The sequence below is a fragment of the Neodiprion lecontei genome, chromosome 1 (genome assembly GCF_021901455.1).
Source record: "Neodiprion lecontei isolate iyNeoLeco1 chromosome 1, iyNeoLeco1.1, whole genome shotgun sequence".
NCBI classification, from domain to species: domain Eukaryota; kingdom Metazoa; phylum Arthropoda; class Insecta; order Hymenoptera; family Diprionidae; genus Neodiprion; species Neodiprion lecontei.
The window spans coordinates 11,922,421-11,941,729 of NC_060260.1; the positions used below are offsets into that span (position 1 = coordinate 11,922,421).

General features: G+C 38.1%; 1 protein-coding gene across 2 annotated transcripts in view; it reads right to left on the reverse strand.

Moving 5' to 3' along the window:
• LOC107224011 overlaps window positions 1-19,309 on the reverse strand; it is a 117,432-nt gene that overhangs the window by 23,333 nt on the left and 74,790 nt on the right. The window lies entirely within an intron of this gene.

A 19,309-nucleotide genomic window follows, 5' to 3' on the forward strand; every position in this document is an offset into this window, starting at 1 on the left:
AGGAGCAAAAGGAAAGAATGACTAATAACTTATATTCGAGTGTGATAAGTATCGCGTAAAGTGTAAACAAATGCAAGTGACAGTGAATCCGAACGAAAGCAGAGCTTCGTTAATCCGGGACTTTGCACCTGCATCGGCTAGCATCAGTGAGTAAAGAAACGTGGCTCTTAGAAGCCACGAATAGCCGAGGCGGCCGGAAGTCTGGTGCCTTGCACTGGGACTTCCGCTGGAGCGTGAAGCACACGGAGTGTTTCGATGTTGACTTCTCCAAATAGACTTTACGAAGCACCGTTTAACTCCTTCGTGTCAACCATCTTACCCCGCAGACACACCGATGAGCTTTCCGTTTTTTGTCCATTTTGTGGCGTTTTTAAGCCGCACGCAATTTATATTTGATTTACGTCATTTTTAGAATAATTTTCGAGACGGCTGCAGTTGAATTTTGACAGGAACAGTCCGTTGAAAAAATATTACTGTGCAAAAACTTGCGCATTGGAGATGGCTTTGAAAATTATTTGAATTTGGAATTTTTAGCGTTAGGTTACGCTCCGAAATAACAATTTTCACATAAATTTATGGTGAATATCGAAAAAATAGAAATAAAGGAAATAAGGAATGAAGAAAGGCTCGGAAACTGATTTTTGTTCAAAATTACAAAGAAATTGGCTGAAACGGTCGATTTCAAAGTTATTTGCAGGATTATTAAAGAGAAAAATGTTTACCGGGACGCGGTGCGTATAATGTATGAGCAATAAAGCAATTTCACTTGTTTTTCAGGCATTCCACTTTGAATAATGGGAAGAGAATTACATCGCAAGTAAAAAGCAATCGGTCGTTTCTTCGATATTTCAATTCTGCGCTACAAAAGTTTTGGGTTAATTGCAAAAAAAACTATTTTCCGAAGACTTCCAGAAAAAATATGACTCGTCTGAAAAAAAAAACTTGTGAAAATAAAATTGCCGAATATTTTTCGCCTGTGATTTTCAAGTGCTATAAAAAATCATGTGACCGTACATGTATACACATAGAAGTAAACTCGACTTTGCGGATGAAAGTCGACATTCGGCGACAGCCAGTTTGCTTACCTGCAAAATGAATATTCATAAAGCCGGAGTCAAGATATTCGTGTGTAAAAAGTCAGAGGCGGGAGTCTTTTTTAACAGTTATAAAATCTTGCAAAATATATATGCCAGTACAATACGCACACAAGCACCGTTTCTTGTCGATTTTCTATCCAAGCGTCACAATTCAAATCCGAATCTAACCCACGCGCGATCTGTTGAATTGGATTAAACACAGAAGGCCGCCTCCCTACGTACCTGCATATAAATATGCGTATGCAAATTATGCGAATACGAACGCATTGAACAAACGCGTAAAGTGTAAACGGGGTCAGATACACGCAGGCATGAGCGAAAAAAAAAATCGAAGAAAGAGAAAGAGAGAAAATGTCGTACAGGCACTTTGTGCAGGTTTGTGCGTTCTTCATGCATATGTATGGACATTATTACCTGCAGGGCGCATGGGAGTAACCCGTACAACCCATATAATACACGTGCTGGCCGGGAAAACTTTGCCATTTGAAACTGCGGCTGCGCAGATGTTTAGCACGTGTCGTGCTGGCGGTGGTTTTTAATATCGAGGAACTCGTGTATGAGTTGAGTTAAGATATGCAAGGCTGTCGTCATACCTGATTGAGAAGTTATACATCTGAAGAGAAACTGAAATTGGAGAAATGAAAGAACACAGAAAAGCACTAAAGCTCGAATTGGTATTTTTAGTCTAGTCAAAATGGGTGTGAATTAAAAATCTTCAAGATGTGACTGCATTGTTGCGTATAGGGGTTTTCGACCCTCAGGAATTCAAATTTGAAGTTATTTTTGAGCTGCATAGCCGGTGCTTCGAGAAAACCGCCAAATTTGAAGTTTTTTTGCATTTTCCTCAAAAACTGCTATCGATAGATGAAAATTGACTTAACCATCGTGTAGAGTGGAAAATTCTACATCGAATTATGTCCTCGCACGTCGGAAAGGGAGTCGGATTAACAAATCAAGAAAATGGAAATTCTACTTATCGAGGACATCTGGGGAATTTTTTGGTGAAATAATTTCTTTTTTCTTAATCTGTTAATCCGACTCCTTTTCCGACGTGTGAGGACATAATTCGATGTAGAATTTTCCGCTCTACACGATAGTTAAGTCAACTTTCATCTATCGATAGCAGTTTTTAAGGAAAACGCAAATAACGTCAAATTTTGCAGTTTTCTCGAAACTTTGGCTTTGCAGCTCAAAAATGATATCAGATTTGAGTTTCTGAGGGTCGAGAACCCCTGTAAATAAAAATGCAGCCATATTCCAAATATTTTTAATATACAATTATTTCGACTGGACTACTTACTTAGAAATTAAACGCTGGTTGTAATTATTCTTATAGCGGATGAACACTGAGTCAAACATTCAGAGGTTCTCAATATTTGCAAAAATCTGTTAGTCCATATTAAATTGTGCGTCGAAAGTAACGAACACCTGTCCAACATTCATTAACATGTGAACGTGAAATCAACCTTAAACAAGTCTTGTATAAACTTTGGCTATAAAAATATTGACACACATAATTCGCGAATGCTTGAGTTGAATTTTGTCCAGGTGCGGATAAGTTCCTGCTCAAGCTCAAAGCGTATAATGCAAGTAATGCCTGTTAGCAGTTGATGCATTCCATTTCAGGCTTGCGAAATAATTCAAGTGCGGTTAATGCCTGTAATAAATGGAAGTTGAATCGAGCGGGACAAATTGCCGGAGGTATAAGGTATATAAACGCAAATTATTGGACTGGCTGCTTTCATCGCGGGTATATATATAAGGATAAATTGCACGAGTGATCGAGTAATAATATTCCATTGCGTAATAATTAATAATCCCCGTCATGCATTCGCCTTTCCCAACAGCGATTCATATCGAATGATTCCGTGCAAAAATTTTCACGCGTAACATTCGAATTATTCAAGTGTTGCGAATTGCGATTCAGAAAATTTAAATTCAGGACTCGATTATTCAGGCGTAAGAAATCATCCCCGAAAAACACTGCTGTTTGTTATTACGCTTGTGAAATTTTCCGAAACGCACTGAACGCATCCGGATAAATTTTGACAGTGTAGAAAATTTTTGATAGCAAATACTAATCGCATTCAATTAATTCACCAATTAGTAACGAAACAATATTTGACTAGAACAAAGTTAACTTGAACCTAGAAGAAAGTCATTTCAATGATTCGCATTTCTTCTATCTACCAACTCAGATTCTTATCCGGCTTGATAAGAATCAGATAGTTCTGTATTAAATTTTATAAAACTCAAATGTTCAATTAGTCGGTATCCCAAATTGCCGAAGTAATTGCCTCTTGAATATGCAAACGTTTTTACCACACGAATCTACTTTGATAGAACATTATAAAACAAGAACTTCGATTCAGTCTCTGAAACGAGTTAATTTCTGACTATCCTTTCCAGGAATAATTCTGCTTTCAGACTTACGTTATACAGAGTCAAATAATTATATCCCCCGATTTTCAACAACCTTGCAAACTTGTTTTCACTGTTCAAACAACAGCGCCAAAGTTTTAAGGAAACCTGAACAACACTGAACTAACTGTTTTGTGTTATAATATTAGTTCGATTCCAGTTGTCCGCGATTGAAAATGAAATTCGATGAATGGTTTCACGGCAAGCAGTGAAATAAGATCAAACTTACGAGTTACTTCACATTCATGTACGGCAATACAGCGTTATGGAAAGGCAATTTTTTAGGGTCTCATAAGTATACCGATGGCGAGTCCACTTAATGTTATTAGCTTGATTATCGCCGCAGCTCGAGGCGTTAAATCTAGGTTTTTCTTTCGTCTAAGAAATCCAATTACTTAACACCAGCTCTCGTAACGTGTAACGTACCTACTCTCAAAAGCTGTGCTCCACTACTTCTGTAACCATGTGTTGTAAAGTAGTTGTCCGATCCTTTTCACTCAGAAATCTGTAGTGATTTCTTTTCAAACTTTTTCCAATCAATAATAAAACTATCAAAGAGGTAAATGAACATTTTTTAATTGTAATAAAATATGTGTTACTGTGACAGCGTTTGTCCGATCTAATTGCAATTTTTTCACAATTTATTTACACCTTTGACCAAATTCACCTTTCACCAGAAGAAATTCGTTGTTAAAAGAATACAAATTACAATTATCAATCAATCGCTTGCATTGGAAGTAACATAAATTTTTTTCAGACGTCCTCTCGTAAAGTTCCGGAAATTAAAGTCATCAGGTATTTTCTTTTGCATTGGTCAGTATATTTCCAAACGCTTCTTGGTTCATTGTATCTACGTTACTCAATTCGCTTCTGATAGTTAAGCCAAGTGCCAGGCCGGTTCTCTCTCTCTTTCTGTCTGCCGAGAATTTAATCAAAGAGTGTGTGTTTTCTTTCGGCGAGCGGCGTATCTCCCACCTTGCCAATTTATTTATACACATCGATGATTGAACCCCCAAGGCGAATAGGAATTTCGCCGAATATACTAAATTCAGAGGTTCAACGTGCATGAAACCTTTCTTACCCATTCTTCTTAAAAGTAAAATTTACTCTTTATAAAAAAATATTATGAGATCTATTATTGTACTAAGTTTGAGCTTGGAGTAACATCCTTGCGATTAATTCGTACAGAATTTTTTACAGGATTGAGAATATCATTGATAGACGTAGTGCGGTAACAGGTGAAAATCTGTAAAAAAAAAAATGCCAGGGCGTTTCAGAATTGGGATAACGATTAGAAATTTCAACGCAAAGTCAATCGGAGATGGTTAGAATAGTTAGACGCTAATCGAATTAGTACACTATGCCTACAATTACAGTATATAAGGTGCTCGATGACGTCACTACGATTGCATGAGTCCTTCAATAACTAATCATTACAGACACAATTTGGTACAGATGAATTTTACACGATACGTGTTGGCTTTCGATTATAACCTTCGCATATATACACTTTTTTTGACCTCGACGAAAAATTCGTTAAACAGGCATCGTCCTTATGAGGACCGCAACATACCTGCAGTGCGGTTTCTCATGAATTATACCGAAATTTTGTACCGCACTGAGAAAACGAAGGGAAATTAGGTGTATGGATTTGAGACTGCAAAATTCCAAAGTTGTAACGATACGTGATTTCGTCATTCAAATTCGATATTGACATGCGGGATAAATTTGAAAATCCTAAAGTGGCATCACCATAAGAGGAAAAAAGTGACACGACATTGTAAAGTCTGTTATATGGAGCGTTATGAAGCAATTTATTCCATCCTTTGTATATGCTCCAAATGAATCACGTTCGATGCAGAATTTTTGTTGCATCGTTTTGGCCAGGAGCCAGAAATCTGTAAGGATCTAGGAGAATAAATACCCGTGATCTGCTTTGCAGGCCTTATTTAGGAAATCAGAAGCCTCGTCTTCTCGAGGGATTTCGCGAATGCAGAACATGAACGGAAAAATCAAGAGTAAAATAATACTCGTCTCAAGATTTCGTGCCTTAGGCATGTGGCAAGAAGACGGACCGATCGTAGTGATTTAATTCTTCAATTGAACTTCGGCACTTCATGCAAATGCAGGAAACGCATATTTCACGCCCAAACAACGCGAATAATGTATTTATACAACGCGAGCATGTTTTACGCGTTTTTCTGTTTCTATGAGGGTATAATGAGTCTGCGAATGCGCATGCGCGAAGTACCGAAGGGACCACTTTTAAGTCCTACGAGTTCAAAGTGGCCTTTTCTTTTCTGTATTCCGCGCATGCGCCGTTGCGAACAAATCTGACATTACGCGACCCTAACCTCAATTCCGTGCTTCGTGAACAAACGCGTATAGGTACAGGAATAACTGCAACGAATAATTCGAACATCTCAAATTGGCACAGCCGTTATGTATCGGCTAGCTTAAGGTCGAACCGTTGCTGGCATTTAATTAAACTGACCTTATTGCAAAAACAGGAAAGTCTGCAACGTTAGTCAAGCGCGAGCGCGGTCATTACGCCCGTTATTCGCGTATTTAGGTAATATATGTTATACAGCTTACAACGTGCATGAGAACCTCGCATTTTCGAATCGATAAAACCGAGCGAGTCATTCGAAACCAGTTGTAAAAAAATGAACAAAATTCAGCATGCTAGACGTTTCACCCATTGCCGATTTTCACCAAATGTATAGTGGAAAAATCTTTTCTTCTATGTATAAGACTTGCATAATATTTTGCGATTTATTTGCAACTATCCGAACACCTGTTATTTTTTGAAAACAAGTTTTGTATCAAGATTAAACATATCTATCTATTTATTTATGGAATTAATATTTGCCGCAGGTTTAAATGCGTTGGGAAAAACCCAATTGTACTTTTTCAATGTAGAGATTCTTCGTGTCGACCTAAATTCGTAAGACGCGAAATACGAAATTGTAACTTGTACTGTAAGAAAATGTATAAACACGTAGTATGTAGCACATGATTTCAACGTTGTTCTATAAAGTATTCATATATTCCAAGGAGATGACCAAACGATTTTGCAACGTTCGCAAAGTCAAGTAAATATTTCGTTTTGTTATTGCGAACTAACAATATTTGCCTTTATTTATTTTTCTCGAAATAAAGAAAATTAGTTGGCATTATATAAGATATTTTTGGTCGCTTGACTGTTTGGAAACAAAACGCGTTTGCAAGTTTCGTGAACAAAGAGCGTTCCATATAGTACATTCAATGACAATTTGACAAACGTTCGATCCTCGTCATCTCGAATCTGATGCCTGTCTTTTTTTATATTATTCTCCTAACCTGAAAATGCCCTCACATTTTTCCGATATTTGTCTCAACTTTAATTTGCACATTGAGGAAATTGTTGAGCTTAAAAAAAATCAGCTGTTCCGTATTTACAGACAACAGTAAATTAAGTCATTTTCAAAACTGATGAACACAAAATTTGTCAAGTTACTTTAAATCTTTAGGCTCGTGAAAAACTTGTAAATGACTAATGTTACAAGAAAGAATTTAAGAAAATTTCACAAATATTCAAAGTTGGCACAATGATTTCAAAGCATGGTCCAGAAATCCGAAATGACGGTCAGGGTTAGACGTGAATGGATTTGAGATAAACTTGTATAAAAGCACAAAACGGTTATTTTTTTCCAAAGTAATAAAATTCCACGACATTTACGACGTAAAGTGTTTCTGTTTTTTTTTTTTAAACTTATATGTAGGTGAATATATTATTTGTTATATATGTAAAAAAGGATATACCTGTGTACATAAATTTAATTTTGCGAATCTCGTATATCTTTTTAAGTATTACGACTGGTAGTAACAATTTGATTTACGCGCATATTTTACAGATACGGTCGGTTTTCTCGCATTTTACGAGGTTTCACCCGTTTTAGCACGTGAAAGACGAAATGGTTATAATACAAAGCTTTCGGCGCGTGTTTTTTCCTCCTTGTTGCGTTGATTTCTTGAAAACTTGTTTCCCTCCCCACGTTGCGTAACCCTCGCCTCGCTACGTTGATTCTGTTTTTGTTTTTGTTTTCATTTTGGCGTATTTTTTTTAATTGAATTAGGAACTTGGCAGGGGAGGACCTCCGATGCCAGGCGTGAATCGGCCGATGCCTAGCCTCTAAATTTATAGTTATCTCTTCCCTTCCGCGTGTTACAAGCAGACTGGTCACGTGTATTTTTGTATCGCGCCTACGGTATCGCATACACGCGTGTTCGAATAGCAACAGAGATAATTTATCACGGATAAAAGATCGGTGAACACCTGATAAGATAATGAAACGTTCGCTTCAGATTAGAATAGAATTGGTAACTTTCCTCAGGTCACAATTAGAAAATGTGCGTTAGTTACAACAAAAAATTTAGTTCGTAATTATAAATTTAGAATGAAAATTAACGGTGAATGAATGCCGATTACGATTCAGAGCCGATTTGAAACTCGAAATATCGAATTCTGCAAAAAAAAAAAAAGAATTCACCATTTAACTGCATTAAAGTCGATTGTTAATACGTTTAGTCAAATTGACGTAATCGCGAAACGCAGTTAAAAATAATAACTATACAAAATTTACACAAACGATTTTGCACCCACACCTACGCAAGATGCTGACGACTGGTATAATAATAGCTCTAGACGCCTTTATCAAAAATCTTAGTGTAATCTCGTGTTGTTGACGTTAAATTTGAAGCAGCGAATACGCGTGTACTTCATATACGTATAGTATACGTTCACTACTCATACATTCGCACCCACATCACCAGACAAACAACCTTATTCGCCTATCGTTATTGTGTAGATAAAAATTATTGTCTAGTGCCTAAAGACAGAATGATTTACTTCACCTGCTCATCCAGCCAATAAACACATTTTGGCCATACAAGAATGGAAAATTTATCAACATTTTCCCCAACGATAGTGTAACACTATTAACTCCGGTTTCAGTTTCACATCTCTATCATATAAGAAGAACGCGCCATGCAAGTCGCAAACAATTTCCTCGCCGTTATTGTTCACACCGCAACCTTTCTTCGAATACAATGCCGCAGTTTTTTGACTCGATCTGAAAGAGGTTTGCAAAGCGGAAAAGGCTTAAATGCCACTGGACTTTCTTCTTCGCGTCAAAGCCTCGCGGGGACGTTTCAAGAGAAAAAGCTTCGCGCTTAAGTTGAGCCCTTTTTTCCGGATTGTCAACCCTGCGGAAGAATCTTCAGCGGAATTCATTTCCGTTCAACCATGTATGTACGGAACCATGCAAGAAACAGAATCAAAGGATTCTCGATGACACTTTAAGTCATTCGGAAATCATTGATAAGCAACGGGAGAAATCAATAGTGGAATGGAAACCATTGGAAATCGTGCAATTGCGCGGTAGTGAAAATATCAAGTGTCTTAACAAGACTACGAGGTCGTTTTAATAATCCTTCTCCAGTTTTCCAGTGCCCTGTAAGGAACGGCGAAACATACCCATGAACTACCAATGAATATGTAAACTTACCGCTCACTAGGATCGTAATAAGGAAGTACGATAAGCTTAAGGGATGAGCCACCATGTGAAGTTAGAACGTGTGCCTGGGATCTTCCCATTTTTCATCCTAGTCAATTTTTTTGTCCGGCTTCGGTAATCCGGTTAAGAGAACTCAAAAGTAGCTTATGCCAGTCTTATCTCTCGCCTGCACTTATCTCGGTAAACCTTCAGCTGACATCTCGACTGTACTAACGAAATGTGAAATAAATGCGAGCAATGCACAATAATCGTTGCGCGAATTCGTTCTATAATTTGTCTTCAGTCAGAAATGGTAGCGAAAATACAGCTCAATACTCCATAACAACATGCAGTGTTCAAATTTTGTTTCGAGAGGAACTTGTTTGCACAGCTATTCATGGTTCGTAATTTTCACAGTTAGTCGGACTCATTTTCCACTTCAACAACTTGGAGGCGATCATTTCTACAAAGTTCTTCTTCATTTTATTTTTATCTTTTCACGCGGAGAGGTAATCGATGTTCCTAAATATTGTAAAAAAAAATAAAACTTATTCATCTCCATCGCTTATCGCATCTTCATCCTGATTGCACGCAAAGATTAACTCGGGAAAAATCGAAGGTATTACAAGGATGAAAATGTCATTGCTATTATATTTTACAAAATTCGACACATATATTGAGATTTCCTTTCAAAAGGACTCTTTGTTATAATGTTTCGATCGAAAGCCTTTGAAGTTTGAAACTGGCCACTTTGTTTCAGCTCATCCAAATACAGCTTTTAGAATTTCTTTGTCAGCTTTATTAGACTTTTATCGGATATAAAACCCTGAGATATTTGAACATTAATTTCAATCCTCAAACGTTCTTCTCACGGATTATCGCTTCATCTTGTAATCCTGTTTCCCCAGTAATATGAAAAGCTACAGGCTTTTCTATCGTCGATCTTGTTATTTCGTAAATTTTTAACGACTTCAAGATACCCAGCAAATCGAATAAACTTAGATATTGTAAGTCAGACCTCTGCAGTTGAAGTATACGCAATGAAAACATAAAATCTGGGTAGTCCATTAATTGGAATCACATTAGCAACGTCCTCACGAGAACCTTTAACAAACGACACCTTCTCGTGTTTCCTGTGTGACTATGATCAGTGAAGGAAAGTGAGCCCCTCACGTCCTGCAGATAAAACTTTATTTACGTGTCCGATTTTCCGCGACATGAACTCAACCTCATCCGATCCCACATATCTTCGAAGCAATGATAACGACATTGATCCCAAGGAAGGTATCCCAGGTCGAGATCTCCGATTTGATTGCTTTTGTAATATGTTATAATAGACTAAGAACTAAGCGACACGTGTTTTTCTTTACCTGCCATTAAACACTTTAAGGGGATGAAACCACCCCCCAAAGTAAGACATGTCAAGGATCGATTTGGCAGTTGTTTGTTTCGTATCTAAGTCAGAAAATTACATTTTTCATTTCTCGTTGCGAGAAAACATTTCCAGTCGAAATTGTGAAAAACATTATGTTCTTGCGGGTGGAACTGCCGAATCGCCTATTGACATCCCTTACTTTAGAGGGTCGTTTCACCCCTTTAAACTGTTTAATGGCAGGTAAAAAAAAACACGTGTCGCTTAGTTTTCAGTCTATCATAACATAGTACAAAAGAAATGAAATCGGAGAGACCGACCTGAGATACCTTCCTTGTCGGAGCCCTTGATCCTTGAGCGTCGGTCATGCGGTCGAACGGTTAACAGTACTTCCTCAGAGAGGCTGGCAAGACGGCGAACGGGTCAGTTGCCACGTGACGACGGGGATCCCGTGGCGTTCCTCACCTGCAGGAGTTCACCGTTTACATTTTTCGTTTTTGCCGCTCTGAGTCCATCCTGCAGAGCTTGTCGCGTTAGTCGCGTAGCCCGCAGTGCCAACTGCAGTCGGTGACACTCTCGTCCCGGGTCGTCGTTGGGTAGGTAGGTCGGTCAGGTTAGGTGCCACCGATCGAACTGACGACCCAGTTCCGAGTTCACTACCCCCTGGGTTCCACCGCCTCGTCGGCCAGCGAACAGCGCCGGTTCACCCGCCTGGTATGAGCTTCTAGGTTCAATTACTTCCGCGCAGACCTTCCCCCACCCCGATTACGGTTAAGCAGCGGCGTCACGATCGTTTTAATTTGAAAATTCGTTCGCCGAAACATCCACCTAGAGAAAAATTTCTTCTTATGGTTTCAGGCTGTACCGCGGTCCGTAACTATTTGTAGTTTCTACCATAAACGAACAGTATTTTAACGCTGGGTACAAGGTGAAAATTAGTTTTGTATGCGGTAACGAGAAAATTCTTTTTTGTCATTACGATTAATTGTACTGTATTTTTTTTTTTTTTTTGGAACTCCTGCCATGTATTGATTTTGGTGCTAACGCATTAAAACTCTTGTTTAATTGAAACGTGTACTGAAGTAAACATACAGATTCAATTTTACAACAACTAGAAAATATAACACTGGCAACTATAATTACAGTCAGTATTTACTTCTACCGCATATTTTGTTTCTAATTGCCAACAATATTCAAACCGTCATTGCATAGATAACAATTTTATTCGATTGTTCTAGTAATTTCAAGAAACGAAATTTTTCCCAGTACATTATCTATTTCGTTGTCAAAATCAGTTTCAAGGGTTACGTAATTTTCTGTCACATTATTCGACAAAAACGTCGCGTATATGACTATAATCATATATTCAGGTCCATCTTTATTCGATTCTAAGAGGCATTAACGATGCAAATTTTGGCACAAAAGAGATGAATGACAGTTCAAGAACTTGACGAAGAATAACCGAACAGTACAGCTGAAAAACGCAACAAATTTTTGACGATGATGAGTCACGCTCACCTTATGATCATTTTCACTACTGCTATTATTAGGGTAAAGTCGTTTTGGAACATTGGCCGTAAGCCATTGTCGAAAGGGATGCGTCTTGCGATCTCAGTGCCAAGGTGAAATTTATGAACTTACGATTACAACGACATCTTTATTCTGTATTTATTTATCCATGTGTTTTCATGTCCCTTGCGCAACCATGTATCGACACCATAAACGAAGCTAAAAATATGAAACCGTACGAAAGTAGGTTTTGCATTGCGCAAACAAACCGTACAAAATTCATTTCATCAATCATTTTTTACTAGTACCTACACTTCTTTCAATCTCACCGAAAATTGGTCAATAACTGACGTTCTTTGTTCTTGCAAAAGCTTTGAAATTCTTATCAGACTAACAAATCGCAGTTTTTAAAACATATGTGATCAACGTGACTGGATAACGATATTCTTCAGGGTGACATGATACGGTGAGATATTACAATTCGTGTAACCCAAGAGGAAGTTAGATGTGAAGTGTGTATCGAAAGCTGAAGTTATGCATCAAACCAGTAGATTAGTGGAGAGATTTTCTAATGTTCGAAATTTAAGTTGCTGAAATCAACATTAAATATGTACTTATCTACTGATCATTTCTCTCACACGGGATACTTCCAAATTCAATTCCCTATTTTCCTCTTTTAATTTCAACGGTTCAGATTTTCCAATCAAGCTTTAATAGTTTCTCAATTGTTACACTTTTTCCGCAATCTTCAAAACTCGGCGACGTTGAAGGTGTAACTATTGATAGGTATCCAATTAGGATTTCGTTTCAATACTGAGAAAATTTCGCGTACACAGAATGTTAAGGTAGGATACTTGTTATACTCAGTCAAGCATTCATACGTATGCCACGGGCAGGAAGCCAAAATTGATAGCAGCCGTGTCCCCACACATGTCGAAATGTACGAAGCAAGGTGGAACAACGTGGAGGACAACCGATACAAGAAGCTTCAACGTCTGAAAACACGAGCAAGAAACGATCCTGAATAATTGAATCTCGGACCGTGTAACTCTGGAGAAGGGCTGCTGATTTTGGAAGAATCCAGTTCTACCGGTAATAGAAAGGTATTCCTTTTTGTTTTCGACTTTCCAGCCTAATATCTGCTGAACTCGTGCGCGTCTTTCTTCAGAATGGTAAATTTATTCCGAAAAAAGGATTGTTGTATATTCAAGAGTTTAATCGCCCGTTTAACCCAAATAAAGGTTCACAGGAGTTCATATTGGAACAAGTAACATTTAACAATGAATATCAAGCTCTTACATATTTTCATATTACGTGTCTTCTTTACGAACTGACGACGATCGACGTTGGCCATAGAAGATTAGTTATTCAAACCGGACGTCTCATACCCACGTGTGTCTAACTTGTCCATCGGACCTTGGCCTAACTATTTTTCAACATCAGATTACAACGGGATTGGAAGTCGATTGCAATTCTTCATCGACGTGCGAATTCTTTCGATTAATGGAAGGTGGAAGGTGATTTGAAAGTGGGCGTATTTACCGCGAGCCTGAAGTGCTGGGTGTGATCGAAGGCGTTTGCAATGACCGAGCCGAGAGTCGAGCCAGCTAGTCCGAAGACCCCGAGAGACCTAAATCCGAAGAAACGTGACCCAGAAGCATAGCTGGCAGGTCAAACGGCTCTTGAAACGACCTGTAGTTAGAATGTGGTGCGACCCAAATACGCGGACGGCATTATATACACACAGCCACACGGTTTGCGGGGTCAGTTCCATGAAGAAGAGGCAAAAATAGTTCTTCTTTGTTCGCGATTTACCAAAGCTAGCGAGTCCTCAAGAATTCAGGAGAAACGCTCAACTAAACACCAAAGTCTACGTGTCGTCCATACTTTCTTCACCTACTGTTGCTGAGCTTGATGATTAGCTCAATTATTTGATGAAAGCAAACATCTGATCCGCAATAAAAAATATTGCCTTCATAGCAACAGTACTTGAGGTTAAAGTGATGTATGGATAAATACGGTTTATAGATATAGATACTACATAGATAGTTGCATAAGTTTCGCCCAAATGAAATAATAAAGTGCATAAAAAAAAGAAACTTCTACAGATAAAGTTTGATAAAAAAAAAAAAAAATAGGAGTCTATTGCACTGTAAGCAATAACTTCTTATGTCATCTGCAAAATTATTTACCAAGATGCCAAGCCGTCGATATGGCTAACAAGCTAGCCGTGCGGAGCAACGAATTTCAAAAAATTTAACCATGTAATAAATCGGTGCCACGTAACGCAAACATTATTTACTTGTCATTTCTTCATCCCTGATGTTTATTCCTAGCCTCAACAGTTCAGTTGAAAAATTGAAACAGTTTCAAACCGAGTCCAGTTTCAACGAAACCATAAAATATATTTTAAAAAATCCTAGCAATACTTGAGTACAGATTACAACAGATTGACGGAAGACACTCGTAACACTACATTTCAAAATCTGAATTAGAAAAAAACCTGTTCACCATAGGACCTCCAGTCGTACAGCATAGCTGAGAGAATTGCTACGTCTCATCGTGGTATCACCTCGTCGTTTAATGCGTATACCTACTCGTATATTCGCGCGCCAACTTGTCTGGCGTATAATAATTCAAACTGTCATACCATTTTGTTTGCCAGGTTCGTAACACCCGTTCATATATCGTACAACGTCGTTCAAGCGTGCGTGAGATGTACAATCACAGGTACCAGCTCTATACCCACATTTACATCTATGCGTACACGGCGTATCATGACTATGAGAAATATACCGGCGGATAATGTTCGCGCGGCATTTTGCACACGGGTATAATTATTCCAGTTCAAGCCATCAGCCGGCGATTATCTCTTGCATAACAATCAGGTATACGATGTATCTGCATGTTAAGGCGTGTAAACGGTTAGTCGTGAAAACAGGGCGTGCCAAAGATGATTTTAGGTAGTAAGTTGTGTGTTTATCTCGACAACAATACAAACCATTGTAAATGAAAATCGCGTTGCCTGGCGCGTGGCGTCACTTTCGCCGGGCCAATTAGAGCACCGAAGTTCAGTGTTGCCACTTTGGTAACTGGGAATGTAGCAGCTCTGTGAAAAAAATTTACTAGATAGGTCGTAGAATGTACCGAATGGTGTTCAACTGTTGCGAGGTTATGTTTCTTGCCGCCAGATGGTGCTTTCATTGTTTTCGTATTTTTCAGTGAGGTAGGATACCGAAAGCAGTGTTGTCAACCTTAAGGAAATTTTTTCAGATATAAAGAAATTAGAGCCCGCTGAAAGGAAGAAGAAAAATTGTTTTCTTATTTAGAAATGTTGTCGTTTAGGCCAAAATCTGAAAAAAATCTGAAGATCTCAAACTAAATCTCAAGACTAATAGCGAAATCTCTAAAAATGATCTGTGAAATCGAAACAACAACCTAAAAAACAACCACTTGTGAGGTTTCTGAAAAAATATGCACTAAGCAGTGGCGACAGTGGCGACAATCATAGACTGGGAAACAGCTAATTTATATTTTATTATTTATAGATTTCGTAGATTTTTTGAAAATCGACAAATTAACTATCCAGTATTAACCCCTCATTGCATGAATTATGAAGGAAATGAATTAAATTTTTACATTTACGCGAATAATTTGACAACTTACACTTACCGTAGACAACAGAAAATACGTTCAGTTACATGAAGTGTAAAAATTAGTATTCAAAGTTGGTTTTGAAAAAAAAAACCTTATAACATACGGAAAAAAATAGAACTTCAGCAGCCAAATGGCTTTGTATGAGATAAGAGGTTAAATACTGAAAAATGGATAACAATTTCCTTTATCTGCTTGGGGTGTGGGTTGGGTTGCTTGGAGTATGACCAATTGACTTGGTGTTGGAGTTTCGATATTTATGGTTTATCTGAGTCACTTTTTCAAAATTTTCTTACTTTTTGTTTAAATTTTGTCCGCTTCTTGTTTATTTACGAATTTCTATTGTTTCGAGTATCATTTAAAAGGAAATTGACTTCAAATTTTCGTTTTCCTCTAAAATATGTACCAAACAAAGAAAGCTAAGGAAATTTCGACCACCTTCTGATGATTTGCTTGCTTCAGGGGTTGGCAATACCTGTCTGAAAGGTCTCTTTCAACAAGTTGCGCATGCGTGGCCTACACAAAAGTGTACGAAATTCCCAAAGTTTAAATTTTAACTCAAGATCTGTACCAGTTTATGGAAAATGGCCTTGAGATAAATACAGTTTCCAGACCTTAATCTCTTCCATACCAGATATTCTTGATCATGGAGTACCTAGTACATCTGATCCTTGATCGGGTAAAGTCCAGTTCCAATTCAATTTTGCAAATGCAAACTCACTAAAATATTTCCAAAACCTACTAAAAAATCACAAAGTGTACCAGCGTAATAAAAACAATTGAAATGTACTAGAAAATGACAATTTTACTAGAAACGGCAACACTGCCGGACCGAACGTTCTTGTCCACGGCGTCATCTTTTATCAGTGACATGCGCCGTGAGTGGGTGCGATAAAGTCAATTAGCCGATGCCTGGCATACTGCAACCGTATACAATTCCGGCCTCGAGCACGTGGCGGCCCCTCCCGCGTACCATAATTGCAAGTTACGTAAAAGACCCGAGACCGTAGGTGACGCACAATGCCAAGGCTACGGACGGCACCTTCATGCACGCAATAAATTTATACCGCTCGTGCGTATCGCGCACGCAAATTAACCTGCATGCCGGCGTGTGCGAGCACCATTATGGGAACCCATTACTGGACAGTGTTTGTAGCTATTGATTCGATTTACCAAATATCGCGCGATCAAACGGGCAAAAGAAATGCTTGTTCTTTTATTCGTTTTACCAAAAAAGTTATATAGCAAAACAATAATTTGGAGTATCGAATGAAACCTGCATACGTGTAATTTCAACCACCTATGCTAGGTGAAATTTTGTGAATTATTCATGACATTCGTACAAGAAAGCCTCAATTCCAAGTATCTATATTTTTTTCACTATTTAAGCTACCTCGCATAATAGCTATTTATGTGGCATGCCCGTAAACCGCCTGTTGTTTTGACAAGGATGAAGATTTCAGGACGAGCTGAAGGCGAGCCGGAAGCGAGCCGGAAACGAGTACTGAAATTATCCGAGCAAAAAAACGGTTTACGGGCATGCCACATACAATTTTTTTTACGGGATGGGAATTGAAAAGCAAAACGAAGAGTGAGGTTATGTCGCGATCCGTTCGACGAAGCTACTTTATTAGGCAGTTTGGGATGCGCACTTCGGACTGCGCATCAAAACTGCGGAATAAAGACTTTATTCCGCAACTTTGTTCGCTGCCGTAGAAAGCGTCACCTTACGGAACGAAAACTGCCACAAAAAGTGGACTTTTCAATACCCATGCCGTAAAAAAATATTTTTTGTGTCGATCGAAGCATTAATTTATAAAGACGTGAATCAAGTTTAACTTTTTCTTTTTTTGTATTTGAAGAACGGTAAGGATAAAAAAAACTACCCGATGATATAAAGTGTGTTACCAGTAGATTACTGATAATTGTTAAATACATAATTTCAACTACTTCCGCTATAATATCCATTAATTTTAATCGAATATCAATTATAATTAATTGCCCGGATTACGTACGAATTACATTAGAAAATTATTCTTTTGCTGGGGCGAAGGTGTTACACAGCTTTTAATCTACGAATAACTTGAAGGCTTTCACACATTTCTCTATTTGTAAGATTAGACGAATTATTAGACATTTATTTCTCTGCAATTAGTTTATGAGTGTGTATTAAAACTCTCACCTTCAAACCAAGAAAATGTGGAAGGAATTAAAAGACCTTGTCTATATCAGAAAAATTCTATCAATATATAAAGTTATGTTTGAATAAATAAGCGATTAATAGATATTTTGTGTGATATGGGTCATTCGTTCGAATGAATATTTATTTATGTCACTATGGTTTTTCTTGAGGATTTATGAAAACTATATATCCACCAAAAATTCTGACAACGTGACCGAATCTGTAGGTTGTTTCTCCATCAAAGAAATTCGAGTGGAATCGTGACTGAAAATTTCATAACTGATATTTGAGCAAGAACAAGGATGGTGATAATAAATCTTGTAACATTTTTGAAAATAAAAGATATTCAGTTTTCAGAATGCACTCATCGACTTGTAACGAAACTATTAATGAATAATGTATAGATACCAAGAAATAGGCGAGGGACTTCATTTTATTTACGTTGACTTTAAACGTCAGGGAAGAAACTAGTTTTTGATGGCAATTCGACAAATACAGGTTTAGTTGTGTATAATTAATATTCAGTTAAAATTCCTAAAAATCATTAGAGATTAGTGAAATAATCATAATGATTCTAAAAGCCACTAAAATTTCAAGGAAAACTGCAAAATTATTAACCAATTAGCCAAACTTTGCAAGGATCGTATAAAAGGCAGGCTAGAAGCTGAAAGTCATTCGGATGAATTTGAATTTATAGTCGTTTCAAAACATATAATAATAAACAAGTGTAGAACTATAATACGATAACAGAGCCGTTATTGTTACCGATAAGCCTGCACAAGCACATGTATAAAACGTGGGTAAACGCCGAGATAAATAACAAGTCTGCATGTAACCTCGTACATCTCGAACCGCTCTCGTAAAAGTTCTCAATTATCATCGAACGTCACAGACTCAACACAAACCTGACCTCAATCGCGAGATAAAAAACGGAGAGTCCCGACACCGGCGAAACCACGAAGGATGATTTACGATAGTCAAGATGTATGAATTTTTAATCATCACCTTCCTCGACATCTGCATCATAATCCATATCGTGAAAATCGACGTGTTGCCCAACGGTGCACGGGCAAATAATTTACACAGCTGCACGCATCGGAATATTTTATCCGCAAAGGCCGGAGAATTGTAGGCATAATCGTCGTAATACCGCAGTGCAATATACAATGGAAAACAGCAGACGCAGTGCGTGCCAGCAGAATGTAGGATATCGGTTTTATCAAGTATACACGAGCAGTATCGGCCACTGCACGTTTCCATGACTTTAACAAGCCGCTTGAACTCCAGTGTCCGCAACGATATGTGCCTGAACGTTTCTTACATAACAGATCTATACCGTGTGCCCGTGAGGAAAGTGCGCGTGCGTCAAGTCGTTCGAATTTTATTGGCTGACAGTGACCGCCTGATTGAGCAGCCGATGCAATACCAATCGCGACTTTCAGAAAATGTCCCTAGGAGCCCACAGCTACCTGTGCGGCAACTGCTTGCGGTGTTGTTAAAAAAAACAGTTCGTTTATCCGGAGCTAATCCGAAGTAA